This window comes from Camellia sinensis, chromosome 5, assembly GCF_055761805.1.
Source record: "Camellia sinensis isolate YWXY chromosome 5, ASM5576180v1, whole genome shotgun sequence".
Taxonomy (NCBI): domain Eukaryota; kingdom Viridiplantae; phylum Streptophyta; class Magnoliopsida; order Ericales; family Theaceae; genus Camellia; species Camellia sinensis.
Genome location: NC_138965.1, coordinates 173,465,420 through 173,472,775, shown reverse-complemented (window position 1 = coordinate 173,472,775; position 7,356 = coordinate 173,465,420).

Here is a 7,356-nt window from a genome sequence, read left to right as displayed (position 1 = left end):
AACGTCCGATCCAAACACATGCAATACAACATACATATGTTATCTTGGCATGTTTTACTTTGCTCAATTCTTGTTTACTCATTTTAACTTTACCAAACCATTCTTTAATCGGTTAAGTCCAATGTGTAAGTCCTCTAAGGAGAGGAGGTCAACCAAAAGAATGGCTTAAGGCATGAGAGAGATCATGCATTTGGCTAGGAGGAATCCTCGTAGGAGGATTAAAGCCAATTAAGCACGGACTCTATCAAGCTTAAACACAAGCACAAGGTAAACCAACCCTCAAACCAAATCAAAAGTGAAGAAATGTGGGAGGTGGCAGAATTTTAGTGCTAAGGTGGCATGAAAAACAACACTCTAACATGCAAATAACTCATGTACAACATGTTAGGGGACTTAAGCATTGAAACTAGTGAAGGATACAACACTAGAAGCATGCAATATCATGCTCAAATGGCCAAATCAGCCTTAGACAGACCTCAAACATTCTAAAACAGTGGCCAAAATGTGCTGAAATTAAAGCACAAAAGAGTGGAAGATCATGCGCACATAGTGGCTCGCAAGCAAGGCATAAGGGACAACTCTTAAAAGTCATTAAAGAGCGGTATATGTGAGAGTATGACAGAAGTATATGCTCTGAAATCACATGCTAAATGATGCCATATAATGCAAATAACTCAAATAAAACATATTAAAGGGCTTGAAGCACAAAGCTAGTGAAGCTAACTATACTATATACAAAGCAAGTCTCAAGAGACCAAGACCACCCAAAATAGAGCTTAAGCATGAAAAAAGCAAGGCCAAAAACATGCTGGAATGGAGCCAACACATGCTAGAATAATAGACTACAGCATCAAGTAAGCTAGGCTAGCAAGCATGATTACACTACAAGTGTAAGAAGCAAGCAAGAGGTGCTCCAACCAGCCCAAAACAGAGTTATAACATGTGAAAAAAGTCACAAAAACATGTTGAGATCAAGTCATTAGGTGGTAGAAAAACATGTTCAACTATTAAGCCATCTATGCATGCAAACAAGATACAAGGAGAGGGGACCACCCCCTCCTATTTTGAGCCTCAAAACCAACTTTCTACCACTGAAATTCCTCTGAGTTTCAGTGGTAGAAAGGCCAAACAAAAGATGTTCCAAAAGCTAAGAAAGGTGGCTCAAAAGGCTTTACAAGCCAAAGAGCCAAGGGAGGAAACCACCCCCTAACAAAACAAGATTCAAACCAACATTTTCAGGCCTTAAAATTAGAGTTTTTAAGAGGTTAAAACCAGCCTTAAAATAGCATGCAAAGGTGGTCAAGAACTTAATCAAAACAAAGCTTAAAAGGGACAAGTTGTTACCCTTGAAGCACAACAACAATTCAGCAACAATTCTGAACCAAAACCAAGCCTAAGACCTCCAACCAAGCTTCAATGGACCTCAGCTCCAAAGTGAAGGTGTTTGACTAGGTGTTTTAGTGCAAATATATGAAGAAAACTCACTCACTTTTAAGCACAAAATAGCACAATATAGAGAGAGGGAGAGAAAGTTCTAGAGAGAGAAATTTCATCTCTGAAATTTTTGTAACCCTCTAATAGGGGGAGGGACCTCCCCTTATATAGAACAAGCAAGCAAAAAGCTTGCTTCATCCCTCCATACACGTGTATGGAGGATGAGCCTCAGTGAGCAACAGTTGGCTCAAAAGATCTGAAAATATCTAAAAAATAAGAAAATTGGCCGGCCGGCCACCTCTCCTAGCCGACCGACCACTTCAAGTGGCCTACAAGGGAGAAAAGTGGCCGGAAAGTGCCACAAGTGGTCGGCAAGGCCTTTCTCCCCTCCAAGCAAGAGGCATCAAGGTTTGGCCCAAAAACAAGGCCAAAACATAAAGTGTTAAGAGGCTCAAAGATAAGGCACTCAACCGAGAACTTCGGACACTCAAAACGAGCACAGACATGCACAATCATTGAGTGTGCAACCGATGACGTCAAAGTCTTGAGGTCGGTCAAAAATGGGGTGTCTACAGTTGCCCCTCTTTGACAAAACTCGGAAGCCATGAAATGACGGGAGTGAATGTCAAAGCCTAGAGACGACCCATTTTTGATAAGGCCGAAGACTTAGACAAACAAGCAAGATAACAAAATAGATGTGCCCGCAGGTAGGGGCAAAATGCAAATGACATGCACAATGCAGAACATAACTTATGATTATGCAAAGAGGGCTGTAATGAAACATCTAGATGCAAATGTTATGCAAAGAAATGCTACAGCAAACTCGTAAGCAAACACGCTACGCGTACCGAACTACATTTCATGCAGAAAGGATGTAAGAAAATTATGCAAGCTTAACTACGCCTTACGCAGGAAAGGCTAAAAACGACTATCAGGAATACCCAAAGTCTCAAACGAAACACCTCTTAGTGTATCACATGCGTGAGAGGGAAAGGAAACACCTCTCAGCGTATCACACGTGAGAGAGGGAAAGGAAACACCTCTCGGCGTATCACACGCAAGAGACGGAAAGGTAAGCACCTCTCAGCGTATCACACGCAAGAGAGGGAAAGAAAAGCACCTCTCAGCGTATCACACGCGAGAGAGGGAATAAAATCACCTCTCAGCGTATCACACGTGAGAGAGGGAAAGGAAAGCACCTCTCGGCGTATCACACGCGAGAAAGGGAAGAAAAGCACCTCTCAGCGTATCACACGCGAGAGAGGGAAAGGAAAGCACCTCTCGGCGTATCACACGCGAGAGAAGGAAGAAAATACCTCTCGGCGTATCACACACGAGAGAGGGAAGAAAACACCTCTCAGCGTATCACACGCAAGAAAGGGAAGGGAAAGCACTGGGCACACAACCCAAATACTTTCAACAGGGTGTTAGTGTAAACACAGGGCGTACCCGGGTGTTTCTAACCAACGGAATGCCAGTGTAGGCATCGAGCATACCTGAATGTCTCTAACCAACGGAGTGTCGGTGTAGACATTGGGTGTACCCGAATGTCTCTAACCAACGGAGTGTCGGTGTAGACATTGGGCGTACCCGAATGTCTCTAACCAATGGAGTGCGATGTAAGCACCGGGCGTACCCGGATGCTTTTGACCGGAACAAAGTGTTCAAAGGACAGGAATAATCGTACCTGGAGTCCCTGAATGAACCGTACATACAATATCGTCTGGTTGCACCAGCTTTGAATGAACCGTACATACAATATCGTGCCTGCACAAGGAAGAAACTTCGACAAGTACAATACAATACAAATACATATTCAATGCAACGTCAATAACCATGATACAATGCATAGGAGGGCATGTTTCATGCACATTATGCCAAAAACAAAACAAAAGCATAACGTGGAGCGTGTTCTAGGCAACACCAAATGCGTGCACAATGCAACAGGTACGGACAACCTCTATACGAATGTAAGGGCATGCACAATGCAATACCAACATGACATGCATATTCTATGCGAACATGAGAGTATGTTTCATACAATGCAACATGGCATACGTATTCTGTGCAAAATGAGAACAATGCATTATTCAATGCAACATCAGTAACATGTTCAATGCGAAACATCGAATAAACAAATGTGCATCTTAACAAGAGCGACTGAGTTGTAATCTCCGAGTTACCTCTCGGAGGAGTTATGTATTTCAAAAAGGATACACCTCGTTCATGCCGGTTGACGGCCAGTCACGTATTGAAGACATGAGTTGAACTTTTGCAGAGACACTTTGCACTGAAAAGTGGGCTCTTCTTAAACTTTCTTGAGAACCAAGGACTCAAAACAGCCTGAAAACACACAGGGGAACTGCTGGAAACTTGCCGGCCACCATGGAAGCTTGCCAGCCACTTAAGTGGCCGGTCGGCCACAAAAACTGACCAGTCGGCCAGTTGTAACAGATTCAAGGCAACTTTGTCTTTTCACACGAGGAACTTTAAAAACCCAAACCCAAATCACTTTTTCTCACACCCACAGCGTCGAAATCCTTCCTCCCTTGTCTCTAGACCCTTTTTCTTCTCAGATCTGTACTCCACACGCGTTTTCCACCACCCCTCGCGAAGTTGATTCGCTAAGACCATTCGATTCTCTTCGTTTTGAACTGAATAAAAGTTGTTTTCGGAGCTTTTTTCTCCACATCCACCATTTGATGTATGTTTTCCACAAGTTTGTCTTGAGTTTTGCATGCTTTCCCGAGCTTTGACTTTCTTTGACTTTTTCTCTTTCCGAGAGTTGACTTTTGTTGATTTTTTGCCCATTTTACTCATTTTTCACCTTCTTTCAGATGGCAGATGATGCGCCACACGACGAGGGTTCTCCGAGGATGGAGGAGGAGCCCAAGCACATTCCATTGCCGCTGAGGATCCAGCCATTCAACCCCGTGACGTACCATCTCGAGGTACATGTGCTACCACCTAGCACGGTGCGCCTGTAGACCCCACTTTCTTCGCGTGCCTCCCTTTCGGAGAGGGCGCGAATTTGGTCTTACTACAGTTTGGACTCCTATCACGGTTTTGAATCTAATCTCACAAAGTGCAATATGAGACTGATAAACACCAAAGAGTCCAAATCTGACAAATCGTTTTGGAAAATCGATTTTGAATGAAAAAGCTCCAAACATGGACTGCTTTACCAGATTACAGAGTCGCCACCTAAATATTTTGTTTTGAAAAATTTAGTAAACCCTGACTCGTGCCTAAGGCCACGTGTCCGTCATCACCAAAGTTGCCTCGGCTTAGGAACTTGTGTACAAGAGAGGAAGGTCTTGAAATGAGCACCCCCGCTCGCCCGATCAAAGGATCAGCCTCTACTAACATGATATGTTGTTTGATAAAGACATGTGTTCTTATTCTGGTTATTATCTAACTTACTATGTGATGCGCGCGACATACAAGTATAGACTTAATCACGAGAATTGGAACAAAAGAACTCATGTTTATTTTCGAAAATGGTTTTGAAATGCTACTCGCAAGTAGGCTAAAGCGCGGATTTGTCACCCTCAAGTGGGCTTTAGAAAACATGATTTTGCCACTTCGCAAAGTGGACTTAAAACTCACAATCATCGAGTTGTCCCAATTCAGGCAATCAAGCCTTCACCCACAGGCATTCATGCACTTAAGCAAATAGCCTCATGGCAAGCATGCTATCATGGCAACACTCACACTCATGTAAGGATGCTAAAGCATAAACACTAACAGTGTACTCCGAGCCAAAATAGAAAACTAGTTAGAGATCATGCATGATCCTAACTATGTTAGAAATGCCTAATGCAACTAATAGGCTCGGCTATCTAAGATGGCATATGAATGCAACAACTAATACACGTATTCAAATAGGTATTGAAATATGATGCAGTTTGAATGATGCGCCGAGCCCGGTGCATGCAAGACAAATGAATGATGCACGCATGCAAGCATAAGGTATGCTAATCAAGATATGCCCTAAACTAACCATCAAAAGCTGATAAGTAAAAATGAAAAAGAAGAGGGGGTTGGAAGACATGTACACGCACACGCACCGTTATTACAACATTGTGCCCTCTGGGAGAAGGGTCCGAATAAATAAGAGCTAAACTAAGCTACTTATTACAAAACAACGAATTAACTATGCTAAGCTAATTAGTGATAACACAATTGAATAACTATCTAATCTAAGCTAATTAGAATATTACAAAATAAACTAAGCTAAATTAATTACAGCATATGTAATTAACTACAACTAGCTAATGAAGCGTTGAAAATGGCCTCGCAGACGAAGAAGGCATACATGCTCAGTCGCGTCCTCCTAGAAATCCACTACTTTGCCTCTAAATGCCTCTGTTTGCACTTTTTTGACCTCTGAAAATTGTGCGAATCTCCAGATTGCTTCTGTTTGATCTCAAGAACACTCTGATGAATTGATCAGCTAGAAGTGATGGCCATCGGCCAGTATTGGTGGCCGGTCGGCTTCTTTGGTGGCTGATCGGCTGCTTTGGGTGGCCGGTCGACTAGGGCATGTGGCCGGTCAGCCACTAATTCCTGAAATTTCTTCTTTTGCTGCAACAGAGTACAAACAGAGGCATGACAGTGTATTTGCAAGGAAATGTGTGTGCAACTACCCTCCTTATCATATCTCAAGCTCAAAGGAGTGTAGTACTCGGCTCTCAGGCCACCAACCACGTATCTCAATGCATGATGGCCAAAGAGTCAAGCTTGCATAATGTTAGTGAATGCACACATAAGACTCTAAGTGTTGTCACCCTATCATGCATGATCAAGGGTGACAACAACCAAGAAACGCAACACGATTCATCATTTTGAGTATGAAACATGCCACATTTCTAATGTTTGGATTAACATCCGATCCAAACACATGCAATGCAACACACATATGTTATCTTGGCATGTTTTACTTTGCTCGATTCTTGTTTACACATTTACAATACCAAACCATTTCTTAATTGATTCAGTCCAATGTGCAAGTCCTCTAAGGAGAGGAAGTCAACCAAAAGAATGGTTTAGGACATGAGAGGGATTATGCCCTTTGACTAGGAGGAACCTTCAAAAGAGGGTTAAAGCCATTTGGGCACAAACCCTACTTCATGCTTAAACACAAGCTTAAGGCCAAACAACCCTCAAATCAAATTGAAAAATGAAGAAATGGGGGATGTTGCAGCTGCTTTAGTGCTGAGATGGCATGCTAAAGACCTTAAAGCATGCAAGCAATACAAGCATAACATGTTGAGGGCCAAAAAAACATCAAAGCTAGTAAAGAGCATCACACAAGAGGCATGCAATACATAGCCTAAACAAACAAACCAGCTCTAGACAGAGCTCAATCATGCCAAAATAATGACCTAAACATGCTGAAATGGTAGCCCGAAAGCTTAGACAAACATGCACACATGTTGGCTTATAAGCAAGGCATAATACACAACCCTCAAAAGCTATAAAGAAGTGAAATATATGAGAGTGTGACTACACTATATACACTGAAATTACATGCCAAATGGTGTCATACCATTCAAATAACCCAAGCAAAGCATGCTAGAGGACTCAAAACACAAAGCTATCAAAGCCTATCATGCTATAGCCATACAAAGCAAGCCTCAAAGGGTCAAGACCACTCAAAATAGAGTTCAAGCATGCTAATGTAGCCAAAATAAACTAGAATAATGGGCTAAAGTAGCAAGCACGCAAAGCTAGTGAGCAAGGTTACACTACAAGTGTAAGAAGCATGCAAGAGGTGACTCAACCAGGCCAAAATAGAGTTACAACATGCTAAAATAAGACCAAAAATGGGCTGAGATTAAGCCAACACATGCTAGAATAACAAGCTAACTCATTAGGCATGTAAGGCTAGTGAGCAAGATTACACTACAAGTGTAAAGA